The following is a 20,000-nucleotide window of genomic DNA, read 5'->3' on the forward strand; positions in this document are numbered from 1 at the left end:
TATCTGTGCAAATGAACGAAACTGGTTTAACATTGTAACTTATATGAGGACATTTCTCATATCTATAAAAATTACAGACGTATTTCATGAGGCAGGGTCTCTCTCTCTCTCTCTCTCTCACGTCTTCATCTCTCCTCCATCTCTCTCTCGTTCTCTCCTCTATTAACTAAGGGTAGCTAATGAGACCTCGCAAATAAAGGGCTACACCTACAATATCTGGTAGAGTTGATTGAACGTTAGTTTAGTTGAGTCTTCCAGGAGACAGAAGGTCGGACCTGAATGGGGAAAATCTCCAGTTATGCTCCTGTTACTTCTTCTGTTATTCTCATGTTTGGTTTCCTCTTGTTATTCTTCTCTTGTCACTTCCAGATACTCTTGGTATTTACCTTGTATCATTTTGTCATTTCTTGTCTTCAAGAGGACTTTGAAATGATGAAAGATCTGAATTTTGCATCGGAAGGAAATGGGGAATATCACTGCCTAAGGAACAGAGGGTCGCGTTGTCTGACGTGTGAAAAATAGATGCAAATGAACAGCAACATAAAGCGCCAGTTGAGAAGGATTAATGATCCCAGATAACTTATAGAGATTGTCTGGAATAAATAAAAAGCTTCATAGCATTTCTCTTAACCAAGATAATGAGCATTACAATGCCATTTCCTTAAAACCCCAAAGAAAGAAAGTTGGGGATATCAGATGAAATTACCGTAATCAAATTTAGATCTTTTAACTTTTTTGTTTCTTTATCTTTCGAAGTAAGTGAGGTTCTTGATTTTTCAAAACATGTGCAAAGATCAGTTATTAATTTGATCCCTCTGAGAAATCAGTACTTCAAGGATTTTGTAACAATTTCTTAGAAGGGGTTCATCGACCTCAGGCAAAATAAATTGGACAGAGACGAGAAAAATCTAATGCTAAAGTTTCGTAATTAAATTCCTATGTGATTTTCTTTCCTTTTTCTTCTCTTTTCATTGGATTCTCTCTTTTTGTAATTCAGTGTAAAGTATGTGGAACTAGTCTGGAATTATAAATGGGAATTTCGATCGTTTTTCTTATCTTCATCCCGTCCTACCTCCCTCCTTCCCCGTCCACCCTTCCTTCCCCACCTCTCTCTTCCTCTCTCTCTCACCTACTGGTTGCTGACTCTTTCAAGTTCCTGAAGATTAGAAATATAAATATAATACACCTTAACATTTTCATTTTTACGTTGCATGGAACCAGTGGTTATTCAGCAACGGGACCAACGGCTTTACGTGACTTCCGAACCACGTCGACAGTGAACTTCTATCACCAGAAATACACATCTCTCACACCTCAATGGAATGCCCGAGAATCGAACTCGCGGCCAACGAGGTGGCACGCCAACACCATAACGACCATGCCACTGAGGCGCATGACGTTTAAGGCAAACGCTGGATTATATTAATGACGCCATTGGCGTAAGAGGATACTGTCTGGTGCCAATGTAGGTACTGGACTTCCTCTTGTTGCTGATCCAGAGGAGCTGGTTAAACCTTTTTTTGGGAAATGCTTACTGTGTATTCACTTTCTTTCATCTTGAGTTTATCACTGTTGTTATCACGTCAGTACACGAGAATAAAGTAATGATTCATCATTGGAGAGAAAGAGGTTACAAAGTAGAACCCCTTGCGGAACGCTAAGTGGCAAATGGTTCTGCCCTGCTACTTTCCATTCCTCCTCACTTTCTCACGCATACAACTGGCTCTATTCTATCTTGTCGAATCTGCAAATGCAGCCCCATAATACTTCTAAAGTCTATTCACTTAAGATAGTGAGCAGAGGTAACACGTAATCATTCCCTTCACCAAACAATTTACTTTCTTACGAATGAACAGGCAAAAAGATAGAGAAAAAAAAATAACAGACGCCGGAACAAGCAGGTCAAAGTCTATATCTCCCATAACGTCATCTTTGTCAGTCATGCAAAATTTTCCAGCATGTTACAGGGTGGAGGGGAGGTGGGTTACTTTTCACTTTTTTTCCAATACAACGAGAACAAACGATTCCAGATTTACAGTAAACGTTTCCATTTGAAATCAATCAGCATAAGAGATTGATCAAATGGGAATTCTGTAAAACGTTGCTGTGACAAGAATCTGATTTAAATTAATTCCTGTAACTGGATGCGGCCTAATCTTGAAATCATAAAATGAAAATATTTTTGGTTATTTTCATCCATCGAATTAGTGAGTTATTAATGTCTCTTTGATAGAGTTGCTTCTTTAGAACTTGAATATCGCCCCGATTTTCTCTTGGAAACGATTTAGGTGATACCATTTTACCTCAGTTGAAAATCGATCGAATATATATTTCCAATCATCAAAGGAATTTTTATAAACATATTACGATAGTGGCCTTAACAATTCGAAAGTATCAAAAATATCAAAATGGAAAATTCACAGAGTACAAAGAAAACGCCGACTAAAACTGTAAGTGAGGACCCTTCGAAATAGTATCAAAATATCATTTCAACATTTGGGACCGAAATCTCCCTCTACTCTCACTAAAGGGGCAAACGCTCAAACTGTCCTTCAACGTTTACGAATGTTTGGGGTTTTTTTTCTTTACCTTTACCCTCCTTCAAACGGAATATTCAGATGGCATTATCACACATCCACACCAAAACACACACACACACACACAGAGCTTTTAGGATTGCGGTACACAATGGCTTAGCATATTTACAAAGTGCGATGAAAATGTATTTTTCTTCTAACATTTTGCTATATTTCATTTTTCTTTTTTCTAAGAAGTATATGGATGGCTCCAGAGAGGGTTACCTTCCAATCTAAGCCATGTGAGGCTGTGTGACTTTCCCATCCTCATCCTCTCTAATGATAACTTACCTGGAAACCTGGAAGAGGACCCAGGGATTCACGTTGAACTGGAAATTTTTTTGTTTCCATTGGAGGTCCCTCGTTCACAGACTGAAACGAATAGAGAAGAATTGGTTAGGTAAGGAAATACATTTGCGTTCTATTTATAGTTCTTATTCTATGTTGAAATGGGCGACTTTATGGAAAAATGAGGCCGCACTCTTGGCCCTATTCTTCATTAGGGGCACGTCAACCTCACTACTTAGAACGCGGCAGAAGCCTTTGAAGTTTAATTTCACAAAGGAAGTTTATCCTTGAGTTTGAAGTTTGCAGGTGCTTGTGACAGTGACTGTCTTTTGTCTTTCCTTCAAACCATCCTAATTTAGAGAACAGTACCAAAATAGCCTTTGTGAAAGACGGGAGACTCTGGTGACTAAGGCGTACAAATGAGGAAGCGTCTCAAAAGAGCTCTTCCGAGTCTTGGGGAAAAATGGATCAAAGGAACTTGATGGCGATGAGACTTCGTTCGAGGCAAAGTGGTGAAATTCAAAAAAATGTTCCATTATTGTTTTTTTTTTTCTAAGGAAACTCAAACTTGTTTTCACCATCGTCCTCCCACTACCCCTCTTATCTCTCTCTCTCTCTCTCTGTCTCTCTCTCTCTCCGTCATGTTTTATGTGACGTATGTGTTAACTTGCTACTACGTATATTTGTCTGTCTGTTCGTTTATCAACTCTCTCACGCTAATTTCTACCATCGATAAGAATAAAATCTTAACCTGCAAAATAGGCTTCTATCCCATATCAGTGAGCTTCCTATGCAAGGGAATTCTTTTGAATTCAAGATTTTGAGTCTAAATAAAAGCTGTGATGTCTAAGGAAATCTTACGAGATTCCAAGGGTTTCAATAGGAGGAGGGGTATTTGGTTAATGGAACAGAGAAAAATGCGAAAATTTTACAAACAGTTTTAGAAAAAAATGTCTTTCTTTTATCATCTGCTCCTGCAAAATATCATATTTTTATTAAAAAAAAACACACAAAAAACTGTAAAAAAAAAACTGATAGCAAATTTTGTTTTGTGCATTAACTGTTCACCTTCGTGTAATGCCAAAATATCTCTCATAAATGCTATGTAAACCTTTCATGCCGCATATTATTAATAAAATAATACTACGCTCTGTAATATATAATTGAAAATGATTTCATTGTTTTAATTCCCTAATCAGAAGTGAACTTTCAAGTACTGACCTATGAATACTCACAGAAAAGAAAAACTTTCATGAATTTATATAAAAAAAATACTAAAGATGCTTTATCACCTTGACAGAATGAAACGATTTTGTGATATAGGCAACGATATGCTTGAAAATTATGGAGAGAGGGGGAAAGTAAAAGGACTGTCAATATTAGACAACAAACCATTGCACGTGGAAGAAAAATATACGGAATGCAACCAGATGGGAGAAGAAACACGTACTGCGGAAGGGAAAAATAAGAATGGAAACAAAAAATCATATCGCAAAGTCACGAAATTTCTGTCCTGCCCCATTCGCTCCCTCTTTTCCTTTGTGGCATCAGAATTTCAGCATTAAAGAGGGAAATATATGCCTTTGGCATTTTTAAATGTCACGGGGTATTTTGTGCATTTTCCCGCCCCTGGGAAAAACGAAGGGGACGTTGGGATTTGTATTCCCAGACCAAGTTTTGATGGCGTTGTTTTCTGGGATCATGGCCTTTCATGGCTGCCAGGGTTCTGGTCAGTCTCTATAAGTGGCCTCTCAATTCTTTTTGGGTAAAAATATGGGCATTTTATGCACTATCTTCGGAGTCGTTCTACCATTTCTTCAATTCCTTTATTTTTCTATTGGCTGTTTAATGTATGTGCAATTATGAATAACTTTATAGAAACACTTTAATTTAGAATATTCAATGATCTTATGTATGGTATTATGCCAGCCAACTTTAATTCGATCTTTTAACAAGCAAATGGATGCCATTAATAATATTAGTTAATTAATAAGAGCTAATAAAACTGTTCCTGCTTACAATATGTAATATGTAAAGTGTGTGCCGTAGGAAATCTCATTTCCTAAAAGTTTCATCTAATAGATATTCCCCACGACGGCTTGGAAACAGAGAATGAAATAACCAAAATAAATGACAGACTTCAGGAAATCTCCAAAATCGTATGAATAAAATAAACATTATTAACACAAATGGAGGTCCTGCGATGTTGACGTAAAGCATTAATTGCTGGAGATGAATTCCGCCCAGCGGCCATCATAAGGTGAACTTAGCCGAGCGAATGACCGAAGGGAGAGATAATTGAAGTCGGAACGAGTTCATATTCTTCTTCCCATCCAGGAAGAGGCTGCTGGAATAGCAAGTGATCATCTCTGGTTTCTGTTTTCGCATTTATATCCACTTCCATCTTTTTTCTTCCGATAATAAAATGTGACTGCGGTTCTGATCGAAAACATCCAGAGAAGAACGTCCTTTGAAAGCGAGAAAATGTTTGCATTCCATTTCAGTCAAACAATTCCGGTGTGTTTGTGTTTATTTTGCTTATTTGTAAGTTCGGTTGGTCATGTTTAACGGATATTGTTTTGCATTATCGCCTCTTTATTTGAACTGAGAATTACTGAGAGAAAGGGGACGCCAGTATGTGGGACAAGGAACTGAAGTGAATTGAATATGGAATTTAGGCCAAAGGCCAAGAACTGGGACCTATGAGGCCATTCAGCGCTGAAATGGGACTTTTCAGTAAAACAGTTGATAGGTGTAACAGGAGGAAAACCTCCTAGTTGCCCTATGAAGCGATTGTTATGAAAGGGTGGAAAGTAAGATGGAAGAAAGAATATGAATTGAGGTACAGTAAAAGGAACGGAAGGGGTTGCAGCTAGGGGCCGAAGGGATGCTGCAAAGAACCTTAAGTAATGCCTACAGTGCACCGCATGAGATGCAAATACGGCACTAGCCGTATTTGCATATGTATAAAAAAAAATAGTTTGCATATGTATAAAAAAAATAGTTTTCAAACTGGCAAATGACGTTGGATTTCTTTTAAAAATTATAAAACTGGTGTTCAGAATCTATACACAAAACAACATTCAAACAACAAATGTGCAAGTTTCCCAGCATTGGCAAGTAACACCGTCTGTCGTCTCAGCGGCCTCCATCGACCAGGCTGCCTCGTTCAGGACCTGAGGATTTCCTATAAATTTCTTGGAACTCATTTTCACCTTTTCAAGGAAATGGCATCATTAACATGGCCTGCTTTTGCGCTTATCGTGTCAACCATCAAGGTCACATTTTTCAAACTGCAATTTAATAAGATTGGATTTGATGATAAACAACTGGATGTTTATTCGGACGAGGAGATGGCTGAGGAAGGGATGGCGAATAACATCCTGCGGAAGGTGATGGAATATAAGAAAGTCTTTAATCCATAAGTTTGATATATACATATATATGAGTCATATCACATTACCATGATTCATATACATACATAGAGCTACAAATGTCATTTAATATCTGAAGGACATTTGTAGCTCGACGTATACACACACACACACACACACACACACACACACACACACACACACACACACACACATATATATATATATAATATATAATATATATATATATATATATATATATATTTGTCAGAAAATGAAAAAAAAGGAGGAGGAGGAGGAGACGAGAGAGAGAGAGAGAGAGAGAGAGAGAGAGAGAGAGAGAGAGAGAGAGAGAGAGAGAGAGTAGAAAGTTGACATCAAATTCATCGGTTTCATTACTTGGTGTTGAGAAAATAATTTAACTAAAACTTTAACACTGAGAGAGAGAGACCTTACCTTACAGACCTTACATCTAGTTCGGATTGCCCCAGGTCCCTCAGTGTGAGGCACCTCTAATGTCTACCAGAGAGTTGCTAGCACATCTTCCGGTATATTTTGCATCTTCCAATCTTGGATGGTCTGGGATGCAGCTTAGATATTTGTCGAGCTTATTCTTAAACACATCTACGCTCACTCCTGATATATTCCTCAGATGAGCTGGCAACGCATTGAATAGACGCTGCATTATCGATGCTGGTGCGTAGTGGATTAATGTCCTGTGTGTTTTCCTTATTTTTCCCGGTATAGTTTTGGGCACTATTGATCTACCTCTGCTTGCTCTTTCTGATATTTTTAGCTCCATGATGTTTTCGGCTATTCCTTCTATCTGTTTCCATGCCTGAATTATCATGTAGCGTTCTTTTCTCCTTTCTAGACTATATAATTTTAAGGATTGTAGTCTTTCCCAGTAGTCAAGGTCCTTAACTTCTTCTATTCTAGCTGTAAAGGACCTTTGTACACTCTCTATTTGTGCAATATCCTTTTGATAGTGTGGGTACCATATTATATTGCAATATTCAAGTGGGTACCATATCATATTGCAATATTCAAGTGGACAACATTTTGCCGATAGAATTGCTATTTGATCATTGCATAACATGTTCCTATTCATCATCACACCAAGGGTCTTTAACTGCTTCCTTATTTGTGATTGTCTCATTATTAGGTCCCCTATATGCTTATAGCTTTCCTTCTCTGTCTCCATAATTTACTGATTCAAATTTATCAGAGTTAAATACCATCCTATTTACCTCTGCCCAATCATATACTTTGTTAAGGTCTCTTTGTAGTGCGTTTCTATCTTCCTCACAAGTAATTTCTCTACTTATTCTTGTGTCATCGGCGAAACTACTCACTACCGAGTCCTTAACATTACTGTCTATGTCTGCAATCATAATAACAAACAGTAATGCAGCTAACACCGTACCTTGTGGCACACCGAATATTACCTTAGCTTCATCTGATTTCTCATCTTTGCAATAACTATCTGTTTTCTGTTGTGTAAAAATTCTTTTAACCATCTTCCTACTTTATCCACTATATTATGTTTTCTAATATTCTTCGCTAATATATTATGGTCTACCTTGTCAAAAGCTTTTGCAAAGTCTAGATAAACCACATCTGTTTCATTTCCGCTTTTCATATTTTTGTATATGTTCTCACGGTGGATTAACAGTTGGGTTTGTGTACTTTTTCCGGGTACGAAACCATGTTGTCCTATATTAAACAAATTAGTTTTTATTAAATGTTTCATAATATTTTTCTTCATTACCCTTTCATAAACTTTCATAATATGTGATGTTAGACTCACAGGCCTATAATTACTTGCCTCTAGTCTTGATCCACTTCTGAAAGTAGGGGTAATATATGCTAATTTGTGCTCATCATAAATCTGGCCTGTATCTACACTTTGTCTTAATAATATTGCAAGTGGCTTTGCGATAGAATGAACTACTTTCTTTAACAAAATGGCAGGGACACCATCAGGCCCTGCAGCAGCGCCATTTTTAATTTCATTAATAGCCTGCACAATATTTAGCTTCATTAATATCTATGTCAGCTAAATATTCACTATTTTCGTCCCTTACTTCTATATCATTATCTTCATAATCAATTCTAGGGGTAATTCTCTCTTATATCGCTCTGCCAATATGTTCCATATTTCCTTCTTTTCATTCGTTAATCTCCCTTCAATTCTTAGAGGCCCTATTTCTATTCTTCTTTTATTCATCTTTTTCGCGCACAAGTATAATAGTTTGGGGTTTTGCTTGATATTTACTAGGGTTTTTTCTTCCAAGACCCGTTTTTCATTTTCTTTTGATTGTATAATCTTTTGTTCTGCATTTTCTATCTTACTTTTTAGTTCTATAACTTTCCATGCATTTTTTTCTTTTGCAAGACCTTTTTTCCACTTTCTGATTTTCGGGAACAAGATCCTTCTGTCTCTTGGTATGCATGACTGATGTTTACTTTTCTTCTTCGGTATATATTTATCCACTATTTTCTCTAATATTTTATATAATATCTCGTATTGACCCTTTATGTCACATTACGAAAATGTTATCCCAATCTTTGTTTAATTCTTCATTTATTTCTGACCATTTTATATTTTTACTGTAGAAGTTGTATTTTCCATATCCTTCCCACTTTTTCATTTCTTGCTTATCTCTGTTTTCACTTGCTTTGGAATGGACTGATAATTCTATGACAATATGGTCTGAAATACTCGCATTATAAACTATTATTTCTTTAACATAATTCACCTCATTCACAAATACTAGGTCTAAAGTATTTTCCTTTCTTGTTGGCAGGTGATTTATTTGTTGAATGTTGTATTCTAGTAGCATATCTAATTGCTTTTCGAATTGCCTCTTATCTACTGCACTACTATTACTCTCTTTTTTATATGTATAAATACAACCACAATCTCCTATTCGTTCTTTCCAGTCTACGAAAGGAAAGTTAAAGTCTCCAGATAGGAGAATAGTCCAGTCCTTATGATTTCTAAATATATCATCCAATTTTTCAATTATTATGTCAAACTCTTTAGTATTAGGGGGTCTATAAATTACTATGTTCATTAATTTTTCAGATTCAAATTCTACCACTATTAGTTCACATTCTGAGTTCCTATATTTCTCATATATTTTTCCTTGTTTTTTGTCTTTCCCATATATTGTGGTTGCCCCTTGATTCCTATTTTTCCTATCTGATCTATAAGTTTGGAACCCTTTTATTTGATCGTCATTCCCAGTCTCTTGGGAATACCAGGTTTCATTTATATTCATTATATCTATTTTCTTTTCAATTTGGGTTAGTTATTCTAAGTACTCTATTTTTCTTTTTAAGTTACTCGTAACTAAACCCTGCACATTCATCACTATGATGGTTTGCGTGTTTTCTCCTTCATTTAATATGGGTAGCAATAAGGATTTTCCCATGTCTCTTTCCTGTTCTGGTATGTTGTTCTTTTCTTCATTATCAGAAATTCTGACATTAAAAAATCCAACTCTTCCATAATGTTTGATCTTCCTTCTTCATAATTATTCATTTTGTGTCTGAATGTGCAATTTTCTCCGTATCTGCAATATCCTCTTGCATCATAAATACAGTTCTTATCTCTTGAGTTGTATCTTGGAGCTGATGCTTGGAAATATTTTGCTGACACTGCATATTGCAGTGATGGCTTGCTTTTTTCTTTCACCTGATATTCTTTGTTCCTCTCTTTATTCTTATTTTGGATTTTATCATTTGATTGATTATTTATTTGATTTTGATTCATGGCTACAGGGTGCATATATTTACATTTTTTGTTGAACTTACATCCTTTTCCTTCTTTTAGGTTTTTGCATATTTTTGGATGTAGATCTTTGCAATCATCCTCATAGCCGTCTAGGTATGCACATTTACCATATATTTCATAGTTGTGACATACCTTAGGATGTTCGTAGTAACATCTTTCTCCGAATCTGCAATTCCTTCTTTTCAAAAGGTTGCACACTTTGTCTTTCTTGTCTATTTTTTCCTCTTTCCCATCATTGTGTAGATCTGGGTAGAGCCTCTTCGGGATTTTCTTTTGTGTTGTCATGTCGTAATTTATTTCTTTGCATGTATGCTGCTTGATTGCCTCATATGTAGTATCAATGAGTATCTCTGCATCCATTCTTTTATCTTGTTCTTTGTTTTCCTTATGTTTTTCTGTCATTTCAGTTTTGTTTACTTCTCTTCCGTTTTCCTCTTCTTCTTCTTCCTCTTCCTCTTCTTCTTCATCCTCAACTATTTGTACATTCAGTCTTGATTTAATAACATTGTCTATCCATGATAGACATGTTGAGCAAAATATTCTGGTATATTTTCTCATATCTTGCATTACTTCAGCACATTGCGGATGCGTCGGAATGTTGCATGCAGAAATTTTCTGATCAGGTTTTGTGGATTAACTATGCTATACCACACCTTACACAGTTTGCATGCTTTTGGCATTCTTTTTCCTATTGCATCAATTAGGATATTCACAATGTTCACCTTATTCATTTTCTTTGTCGGAATATGTTGATTTATGTATACTTTCTATATGAGTCTCTTGACCACTTGGATTTTATTTGGATCTTCTTCAATTATTTTCAAGATGTTTTCTGTTGATTTGTTCCAGTTTGAAGGATCATACCCTTCTAATATATCTATGAATGCTTTTGTATCTTTTTTGCTAGGGCTGTTGTTGATCTCATAGATAAGAAATGCCAGCTCCCTTCCTGCTACTTCATCATATTGCGAATCTGCTAAACACGCTAAATTTCCCCATTTTTTTCCACAGTTGGAACTTACTGCCATTTTGATTTGATTTGCAGTATTTCACTTGATAAACTAACTTAGTAGACGCTTTATACTACTATTTCACACTAATCTTATCACGACAGTTTACGAACACTTCTAGATATTTATAAATTTCCAGACGAATGTTAAACGCGTGATATCTGTTGATTAATCAGACTGTGCGCGGTAACGTAGAGTTTAGGAAGTTGCTGAAAATGAGGTTCCTCGATTCATCTCAGGACGGGGCTCAGTTCATCCACTCAGCCTGTTAGCCTACCTTGAAGGTTTTCCATAACACCTGTCCATGTCTTCTAAAAGTGCCACATATCGTTCAAGGACATTTATGCAAGTCCCAACTCTCTCTCTCTCTCTCTCTTAACGTTCACAGGGCATTTATTTCTTGTTCACGAAGTGTCCTCTCATACAAGACTCTCAGTTCACATAGTACATTTACATCCATAGAAAATAGGATTTACCTTCAGTTTGCAGCCATTCCTTAGCTTCCCGCACTCAGGGGCCGTAGGAGAAGGAGGGGGGGGGGGGATTAGACGCTTACTGCCTCTCTGTTTTATATCTTATCTTTTAATATATTGATAAGTTTGCATGTGCACTGCAAATTACGAGTTCATTGCTACCGGAAATACGCCAAATGCGAAAGGAAAAACCAAAAACCCTAAACTAATACAAAAACGAACTTGGGAAGGTTTAAATTACTTTTTTTTTTTATTAAGTCGATGTAAGATATAAAGTAGGATTTTCCCTAAGATTCTTAATGACTTTAACATGATCCGTAACTCTTTACTTGTTATTATCTGTTTTTTTTTCCGCTGATCGACATAATAATCCCCCTGACCAATGATAACGCATCATCATCAATATATCATTATTGCATCACGTACATTACTTCCCCTTATCGTAGTCTCAAAGATGTTACTAAACGACTGAAGACTTTCGACTCTACGGCAATAATAGCTTCAAACTTTAATGGTCCATCTGGTTATGAAGCCTTGTGGACGACATCATTAAATTTCTGAGAATTTTAGATTCTGTTGGGATAATGACTCGGGTCTTTAGTCATTCCCTTGAACGTTAAAGATGACACTTCTGTTAAAACAATGGGAGCTTCGTAACGATATGCTAATGTTGCTTTTCAACGTTAAAAAAGCTGACTGTCTCAAAATTACACAAAAGCCAGTGTGAAAATACTGAAAATTAGAGATTTGCATAAAAGGACAAACAATAGGTGAGAGCAAAAAGACTAAAATAACAGCGGTGAATACAGAAAGGATTCATTTGAAAGGAACAAACTGTCTGTCTGTCTATCTCTCATAACGTCTCTTGGGATATATTGAAGACAAATTCTATCATTCAACTATTCTCTTACCCGGTAGAAGTCTCGCTCCGATGAATATTAGCAATTTTCAAAATCTGAATTCCTCATAAAAATGCACACAATTACACAAACACACACACACACACACACACACATATATATATATATATATATATATATATATATATATATTATATATATATATATATATATATATATATATATATATATATATAATATATATATATATATATATATATATATATATATATATATATATATGACCAGATGTTTCTTGCCCCCAGGGGTCCCAGTAGGGACGTAATCTCGTTGTTGCAACTCATGTGGTGCACGGTAGGCATTACTAAAGACTGTTTACAATGTGCCTCCGTCCTATAGCTGCAACCACTTCTTAGGCCTCTATTTCGCTTACTTCTTATTGCAAATGTGGGGTTTGTTCCAGTTCCACCTTTAGATGCAGCTCCCTCTTTTCATTATGTTAAGCGTTGAACGGTGACTCCCTGCTTGTCACGACAACCTAAGCCTGATAAATCAATCAATCAGTCCCTTACAATGGTGGCCCCAGATAGAGGAGTCCCTTGGGGTTCCCAGGAAATCTTTTGGGATGAGTTTGATAACTCCATGCACTTCTACTTGACAGTGACCTACGAATGTGACATATTACCAAGTACATCATTCATTGCATAGGTCAACTCATGCTCGTGGTTCCAGGTAGGTCAGGAGTCGAACCTTCGCCCCCCCGCTGGTTAGGACAGTGTCCTGGCTAACGCCCGACTGATGATCAGAATTGGACGAGAAATCTCATCGAACTAAGGTTATGCCATGTTACTTCCAACGATTTTCCCTCAGTGGTCGCCTGAATGGTATACTACTGTAGTGAACATAAATACAGATGTACACCCATGCGCACGGAGACCATACACAGAAAATGTTGATGCAAGGAGAAACAATAAGAAAAATATCTTTGACTCACAAAAAATGAAGACCTTCGGTGACTTCATTTCCTCCTCTGAAGTCCGACTTTCATCTCAGTCTGAGGAATAAGGATGAGTCGGGAAGCGTCGAAGGATGTCGAGGATTCACCAGGATTCAAAAAGCCAAGAATGAACCTCCCGAAAGGATAACATTTCCAAATTCCCGATTCCGATGCAATAGTTAAGAGACGCCGAGGAAGTGATAAGGAGACGCTTCAATATTTGACCGAAGATGGCTTTTGAGATAATGAAAAAGACAAGAAAGTAGGTTACGTGCCAGTGACCTCCATAACTGACTGAATAATTGAACTGGCGAAACGCCTGTGCAGTAGGATTAAAGCTGCACTTCTTAACGTTGTCTCTTTATCTTCCATTTTGCCTTAGATATAAAGGAAATTAATAATCCATCATTATGCTCTAATTAATGGATTCTTCTCACTCAGACATCACGGGAAATAATGGATGGCAATATGGGATAAAGTGTAGAGATAAAGGGATAAAGTAAAATCAAAACACAGATAACTAAGGTAAAAGATGAAGCGATATAAACGACAAAGGTTTTCTTCAGAAAACTCCTGATAGTAGTCCTATTTCTACATCTTTTCTTACTAATAACAGTTGAGAGCATTTCAAGCCTGGCATGATTTCCATCTATAAATGAGCCATCGTAATACATCTAGATAACAAAAAACTTGATCTAACCCATTTGTTATTAAGGAAAGGAAGAGAGAATTTAGATTTCCTTGGAGAAAATCCCAGAATTCCGTCCAGGATTAGACTCCTTCGGAATTGCATGTTCCTGTTTAACGATAGTAAACCGACGTTGCTTTTATGAATATTGATTAAAATTGAATGTTAAATCTCCTTATCTATTCAGCCATTTCCAAGGATCCAGATGGGCTGCTACCTCTCGTGTCACGAAATCATCAATGAAAGTCCCTCGGGCGAAAGTTCTGCACTTTAAGTGTAGCTTTATGAATGATCATAATTGCTGTATGTAGCTTTCTCTCTCTCTCTCTCTCTCTCTCTCTCTCTCTCTCTCTCTCTCTCTCAGTGTCTTTCTCTTCCATTCGCTTTTTGTAAAGCGGTCAATTGTTCTTTTCTCGCACTCAGTCTCTTCCCACCTCTCCCGTCATGAAGTGAAGGCCATCATGTGGATGAGGGGAAGGGGAGGGGGGAGGGGAGGCGGGGGAGGTGAAAGTTAACTAGAGGGTTGGGCCTATCCTTTCAAAGCACACAAAACAGAGGTCATCTATTCCCCGTCTGAGGAGGAGGTTGACTGATGCTCAGATTGTTTCGTCTGAAAAAGTTTTGTGATTCGACGTTTGCTGGGCCCCTATCGACTCCACCTGTCTCTATTGGTTTGTTTGTATGGTGTTTTTACGCTGCATGGAACCAGTGGTTATGCAGCAACGAGACCAACGGCTTTGAGTGACTTCCGAACCACGTCGAGAGTGAACTTCTATCACCAGATAAACACACATATCTCACTCCTCAAGGGAATGGCCGAGAATCGAACTCGCGGCCACTGAGGTGACACGCCAACACCATACCGACCACGCCACTGAGGCGCTCTGACTCTGTTGGGATTAATACTGGGTTTTTAGCTGTGTCATTATTTACGTGAACAATATTGAGACGCGTTTGGTTAATTAGGGATGTATATGCACAAGAAAATGAGTCCACACCCTACAGAACTACTGCATAAAATCTGACAATGTTAGATAACATTTCCAATGACCTTGGAAGGAATATCAAACAATTACATGAAAGCTGATCCCTTGTTTATATTTCCTTTGAGACATAATATCATTCCTTTCCGTCCTCCTTTTGCCTTTTGAAATTCAACTAAGCACGTCTTGTTCTGGCGTCAGCTGTATTTGATGCAATAGCCCTTTGTTGGTTCTACCCCATATGCAAAATAAGGCATAACAAAAACTCAGTCTCATGGAGAGAGGACTTGGCATGAGTTCATCATGGTGACATGTGATCCCAAGCCTTTGTAATGTATCACAGTTTCCTCCACAAATGTTGCTGTCTCGACATCTGCTTATTCGAATATCTCGCCTTTTACCGCAGGTCCTTGCAGACTTCTATCCTCACGATTTTCAGATATCCAGTTGTGTTGGGTTCTTTAGAAAATATTTTATGAAGACAGAAAGCGAAGCAAATATTTTCATCTTATTTGAACTCAAAGTAATCATCGCACATACTCTGGAAAATCGCCATGTAAATGAATTAGCATTCTTTGCAGTTTCGATGTTGCTCCTCTCGTAAAGCTCTGCTATGATTTCGTATTACTGTCAAATCCCCACACCTCCCCCACCCCCTCCTTTTTTTCTGTTTATTTTACAAAATATTTACAATCTTTTGCTTTTTTTCCCGAAGATTAGTAGTCACGTTCGTACCTTTGATTCTCCATGAGGTATCAATGCTTTTGCTTTAGATTTCCACTGGATCGCTACTCATGCCTTTCTTCTTTGGATCGCTATTTATTGTCTATCATTTCCTTGGGGGTAGTATTTCACTGTTCTCTGACTGCAATACAATTATACTTCCTGCGCAATTGTTACTTCCGTCCTTGAAGTAAATGGAGAAATCACTTAGCATTGTTGGTTGACGATTCAACTTAGTGGTTCTTAGTGGTCTCTCCTTCACCCATGTCAATGTTCGTGAGTTAATAACCTCCTTGATGTGGCCAAGGAAAGAACAAAACCTAGAAAGATCTCATTTAAAATCTTGGTTTTGCGAATTCATGTCTGTGTATCACAGGACAAAGGATTACAAAAGATTATCCTCACATTTGAATTCAGCAAACGTCTCGCCTAAATTTCCATTAAACCTGACAAGTCGAAAGCTCAGTTAATTCCCAAAATGAAACGAAGCTTAATTGAATTATATTTCACTTGGTTCGGACGGCCATTACCTGAGTGGCAACCAGCGCGTTGAACTGGTATCTCGGCGGGGAATGAATGTGGTTGCGTTTGTCTGGGAAATTGGGGCCCAGAGATATGGGGCTAATGGTGCATTTTATGGACCCGGGTTTTTTGGACGGTGGTTGTTCATTTCCTCGAAATGTATCTTTCAAGACGCGGATCAATTGTGGGACGAAAAATAGTTCAAAATACCTTAGAACTCATAGTGCGTGATTCCACCTTCTCTGCCTCCTCTTCTTCCCGTGAATCCAAAAAGGGAATCAGAATGAAAATAGATGAATCTCTTATCGACATTTCTGGTTTCTCAAAAGGAGCTCGTTGACCTCAGGCAAGATATGAACGGAATTTTTTATTTTTGCTTCTTCTTTTACATACTTCTCTCTCTCTCTCTCTCTCTCTCTCTCTCTCTCTCTCTCTCTCTCTCTCTCTCTCTCTCTCTCTCTCTCTCTCTCTCTCTCTATAATTTAATATCTTTATGAAACAGTCAGTAATCATATATAGGAATTGCAATTGTTTTTCTTACCTCCATCCCACCCACCTCTCTCTCTCTCTCTCTCTCTCTCTCTCTCTCTCTCTCTCTCTCTCTCTCTCTCTCAGTTACATTTGAATAATATAACTGAAAAACTTAGTTTGATCCTTATCAAAAGCTAAGATTTCTACGATCCACGAAACAATGTTCAAGCTACCAGTCCTCTGCATCACCAGCCCCTCGTAGGAACAAACAGGCAATCACTGAAGCATTAATACCAGACATTTCCGCCATCTGCATATTGAATATTAAATCTTGGCTAATGTAATGTATGCCCAGGATTATATTAATGATGCCATTGGTGCAAGAAGATAGTGTCTGGTGACGATTTAGGGCCTCTTGTTGCTAATGCTGAGGCAATGTTGCCAATGCTGGGAAGGCAGTGAAACCGGCGGTGTTGCCAATCCTGGGAGACGTCAAACATTTTATTGGGAAAAGTCTTATTGCGTATCCAGGTGCTTTCATCGTAAGATTACCATTGCCGTTGTAACGTTAGTAAAGGGAAATTAAGCTGTCAATTATTTTTAAAGAAAGTGAGGTTACAAGGCAAACTCCCAAGTGGACATGAGGTGGCAATGGTTCTGACCATCTGTTTTTTTCTTCTGTCCCACTTCGCTTCTCTCTTGTCTGTTCCCTGTGAAACAAGTGGGTCTATTCTATCTCAACGAATCCTCAATACGAGTTGGATCACATCAATAAGCAGACTCAAATTAATTAGATTACATCGATAAGTAGACTGAACACGAGTTGGATATCATCAATAAGTAGACTCAACAAGAGTTGGATAACATCAGTAAGTAGACTCAACACGAGCTGGATTACATCAATAAGTAGACTCAACAAGAGTTGGATTACATCAGTAAGTAGACTCAGCAAACAGGGTTTGGATTACCATCAATAAGTAGACTCAACAAGAGTTGGATTACATCAGTAAGTAGACTCAACAACAGTTGGACTACATCAATAAGTAGAGATGAAATAATTATTTCCTTTAATATGCAATCATTTACTCTTGCCAACGAACAATCAAAAGTGGCCACAAAACAGGGACAAACAGGTCAGCGCCGGTATCTTCAAATACTCCATCTTTGACAGAATCACGGAAAATCTTCCGTCATACTACGGATGTCGCGTTTCACAAAATCTGATTCTGAAATGGAACTGGGTTAAACGTTTCCTAATTTCCAGCAAATGTTTCCCTTGGAAATCAATCAGTATCGGGGGGATTGATCAAATTGAATTACTGTAAACCGTTGCAGTAACATGACCCGGAAATCATTCAAGAAATTTTATAAACGTATTATAGCAGTAACCAAATCTGCTCGAAGATATTATGATACGAGGGTGGATGATCAACATACCAATTTGTAGCCCTCTAGCTTTGGCAGTTTTTAAGATCTGAGGGCCGACAGAAAAAGTGCGGACGGACAGACAAAGAAGGCACAATGTTTTTCTTTTACAGCAAAATAAAAGGAATAACTGCATAGAATAAAGAGGACACGCACATTCAAGAAAGATGGAGAGTGAAAGAGAGGCAGAGAGCGAAGAGATACTTGGACACCGCTGTTACAATGGTATAACATTCCTGCGAAGCGTGATGAGAATTCCTTGCAAAAGTATCTTTGTCTGTTTTGTTATTTCTTCCCCTTTTGATTCATATTTATATCTTATGTATCTTAATTTGGTTTGCGTTTTATTACAAAGAAGAAATGATCGGACATATTGCCGTTATGTGGCTTTAGTAACTTTAGTTGCATGAAATAAAAGCAAATTTGTGCATGGGTCTACTAATCTGTTTAAGTTGGCGCTTTCTTGTCTCACTTCCAGTGTTTTGCACTCTTTCTGTCTCTCTGCCTGTTTATCAATCTATGTTAATTTGGCGTTTTCTTATCCAATATGGCTTTCCTCTCTCTCTCTCTCTCTCTCTCTCTCTCTCTCTCTCTCTCTCTCTCTCTCTCTCTACAGACAATACTGCAGACATATTTTCTTTACATGAAATCATTGTTTCTTTTTCTTTGTCTCTACGCGATTCTAGATTCTGGAGGTTCTGGACTCATTGAGTAAAGCCACTTGATTTAAAAAAAAAAGTTTAAAAGATATTTTTTATTCGTTACTGAGTAGTTTTACTTCTATTATGAACTAGTTGGATGGCTCTAAGTGAACTACCCATCCATTCTAAGGGAGGTTTTCATGGTCAAAGTGTGAGGTTGAATGGCTTTTCTAAAACTTATCAGCTCCAAAGCAAACTTACCTGGAACCCTGGAATCACATGTGTCACTGAGAGTCACTTGAGTTGGGCTTCCCAAAGAGGACCCCCTTCCACGTACTGAAATGACAAGAAATGAATGGATTAAATATCGAAATAAATTTAATTCAACAAAATGCATTTTCTAATCATTCTATTCTAAATTTAGTGGCCTCTCAGAAAAACAAGACTTTATTCATAGACCTTCATCTACTAAATAAAGAGCGAAAGATGATTTAGAGACCAGTACTACCAAAGTAGATTTTAAGGTGGAGTGAGGCTGCCGACTAAGATGTATGAATCACCACAAAGTCTTGTGGAAAATGGGTCAGAGGAACTTAACGAGAGTCAAAGCGACAACATTCAAGGAGTGTTCCGTTTATGCTTTCACGCTCTCGCTCTCGCTTGGTGTGTGTGTGTGTGTGTGTGTATCCTTTCGTGCTTCAACATGAACATTCTCTAGTTACTTGATCAGTTTGTATGTCTCTCTTTCTCTCGTCAATTTCTCCCTTGGATACAACAATGTTTAATCTACAGAAGAAGTCACCCAATATGTTAATCGTCACTTCGAGTCTGAAGGAGGCTTTCACCGTCTGACCAACATATGGCGAGAAGAGGCCAAGAGCTAAGGAAGGAAGGGAAAAACGTCCTGGAAGAACTGAGGCTCAGCTGAAACATAGAACGTCGGGGACCAAGTAGGCAATTACTTCTCGTCCAGATGAAAAGGACCTCTTATGATTTCTGGAACTGGAGACTAATAGCAACTGCAGTTTCTTGGTAATCTATGCAGAATTACCGATACTGACTTTTTTTGTTAGCCTTACAACGAAAAACAATACGCCATATACAAATAAAAAACAAATCTGAGACAGTTATTAGCATATCTTGAAGGTACAGTTATGAAATATTATT

The 20,000-nt window shown here is 37.6% G+C and overlaps 1 long non-coding RNA gene across 1 annotated transcript in view; it reads right to left on the reverse strand.

Moving 5' to 3' along the window:
* Positions 1–2,813: 2,813 nt before the first annotated feature.
* The window catches only part of LOC135226771 (uncharacterized), a 93,740-nt gene continuing 76,553 nt past the window's right edge, over positions 2,814–20,000 (reverse strand). The window contains exons 2-3 of the long non-coding RNA XR_010317269.1: positions 19,095–19,169; positions 2,814–2,948 (exon numbers count right to left, since the gene is read on the reverse strand). This is a non-coding gene — a long non-coding RNA (uncharacterized LOC135226771). The remainder of the gene's footprint in view (positions 2,949–19,094; positions 19,170–20,000) is intronic.

This window comes from Macrobrachium nipponense, chromosome 15 (assembly GCF_015104395.2).
Source record: "Macrobrachium nipponense isolate FS-2020 chromosome 15, ASM1510439v2, whole genome shotgun sequence".
In the NCBI taxonomy this organism is placed as follows: domain Eukaryota; kingdom Metazoa; phylum Arthropoda; class Malacostraca; order Decapoda; family Palaemonidae; genus Macrobrachium; species Macrobrachium nipponense.